Below are 2,171 nucleotides of genomic sequence, written 5' to 3' on the forward strand. Positions count from 1 at the left end.
TGATGGAAAATTTAAATTAATACGCACCAAATATCCCCCCTGAAGGGAATTGATGCCTGAGAAGCTATTGCACTTCCAAAGGATGGCACCTGCTCCAGGATCATCTGCGTACCTGTCTGCTCAATGTCGTCCCAAATTGCTGTCTTTTAATCTTGTCTTGAAGTCCTCATTGTTTACATGTTTTCAATGTTTACATAATCATCCGTCTTCTTCTTAATACTGCATTCCATGTTTTTGATCCAAAAATTTCCTATTAACGACGCTGACTGCCGACTTACCAACTATTTGTGATACTCACCTTTGATAACCCTTATCCACTTGACGACCTCCACTGGATTCACCTGCAAACGTACCTGATTAGCTTAAGGAAAAACACCGACAATTGGAAGACTAATAAGAAGAAGAAACCATAACAAAACTTACCCTCAAAGACGACACGACCCGATGCACCAGAAAGACGACGCCCTTGTCCCACAATGTCCCTTGTCCCACAATGCCGTCCCTGAATGTGTTGTCCTAAATGTCTCCCTGAAATGCAAAAACTCACAAACTCATAAATTTTCTTCCTATATTTACCCATTTCTGCGATGAGTGCTGCCAACCTGCCCGGCCTGGTGGTCGGAGTTGCCACCTGGGGCAAAGCACCAGAAACGAGAGCTGCCAACTGGTCCCGCCTGGCATATGGAGTTGCCACCTAGCGCCAAGACGACCATGGGACGAATGCGACCCGACGACCCCAGAAACAACAACAGGAGAAAGTGCTCTCTCCAGGAGCCCGCCAATTTCATGGAAAGTCTCCCGGCACAAAAGTTGCCCTCTGGGTAATGTTTACCCTCTGGGTTTGTTTAAAGTGTAAAACGCCAAGTAAAAGTTATTTGTAAAATTCATACAATTCCTTTAAAAGAAAACAAATAAAAAAAAAAACACATTAAAAAAAAAAAACAAGTTGAAGTGACTTATTAATTAAAAGGAGACTTAAAAAGGAGATATGGAGGACACAAGGACAGAAATACAAAAGGAGATGGACAATTTCAACCTGGACAACATCGAGCCATTTACTTCGTTGGACTCCTTTGAGATGGCCATGATCTGCAGGCCTTATGGTGGTGAGTCCACTGAGAAAATTGAACTTTCTTCCCCCTATTCGGGGCGTCACCCAGGATCCTCATTGCAATCATCAGATGATTCCTGCGTGATTGTGTGTGACGCCAATTTAAGGACTCCCCCCGCTGACCCCTCTTCAAAAGCGAAGAGCCCGCCAAAAATAAATACAAATAAAATATCCCATACACACACACACACACAGCCAGATCCACTTTCCCTCTATGACCCCTCTTCCAAGGCGAAGAGCCCGCCAAATGCAATAGATAAGAGTAATAAGACAACAGTTCCAATAAGCACACACCCCCATACACTCACACAAACACAGCCACACACACATACTGCACCACTTTCTTCTCCCTTGCCTATGGGGACTGAAATTGGCGCGAAGCAATGCACCCAAACACACCCACAGTCACACACACATACTGCACCACTTTCTTCTCCCTTGCCTATGGGGACTGAAATTGGCGCGAAGCAATGCACCCAAGCACACTCACAGACACACACACTATACCCCACTTTCCTCTTCCCTGACTACGGGTCCTGAAATTGGCGCGAACATTGAAATACAAGCAACCAAGACCTTAGCTTCCGCCTTGCCCAAAAAAACAACAAGCCCTACAGCTGATCGTGAGCCACCTGTTGGTTCAAACACAGCCATAAACAAAAACAATAAACGGCTGTTGTCTTCCTCTCCAACTACGCTAACCAACGACATCAAGAGAGCCAACCGGGAGTTTGAACATGTTGCGCCCAAGTTGGACCAGCTGGCCCATCCAAACAACAACACAACAAAAAACAACAAATCGCCTATTAAAATTTTATCTGATGAGTTGTTGAGAAACTTTTTCTCACAACTTAAAGATAGCGATGCAAACCCCCCTCCCCCCAATGCCCCCAAAACCACATACAGCCAGATTTTGCAGCAGGAGCCCGAATATTCATCCCCCACCAGACCCGCCAAACTCGCCACAATGAATCAATCAAGTAAACCAGCCCCTAAAAAACCAACTCCGCTTAGAGCCAGCGAGTCCAGCTCGGCAGACATGGGCCCCGTGGTTTTTAAT

At 45.6% G+C, this 2,171-nt stretch overlaps 1 long non-coding RNA gene across 2 annotated transcripts; it reads right to left on the minus strand.

The window, feature by feature from the left end:
- Nucleotides 1–203: 203 nt before the first annotated feature.
- On the minus strand, nucleotides 204–545 carry LOC123258327. Of its 2 annotated transcripts, none has more exons than XR_006508022.1 (2): nucleotides 424–545; nucleotides 204–341 (listed from the first exon to the last, which is right to left on the minus strand). It is a non-coding gene; the product is annotated as an uncharacterized LOC123258327 (long non-coding RNA). The 2 variants fall into 2 exon arrangements; XR_006508023.1 differs by having other exon boundaries at nucleotides 204–361.
- Between the last annotated feature and the right edge of the window lie 1,626 nt (nucleotides 546–2,171).

Source organism: Drosophila ananassae, unplaced genomic scaffold (genome assembly GCF_017639315.1).
Source record: "Drosophila ananassae strain 14024-0371.13 unplaced genomic scaffold, ASM1763931v2 tig00000169, whole genome shotgun sequence".
Classification (NCBI taxonomy): Eukaryota; Metazoa; Arthropoda; class Insecta; order Diptera; family Drosophilidae; genus Drosophila; species Drosophila ananassae.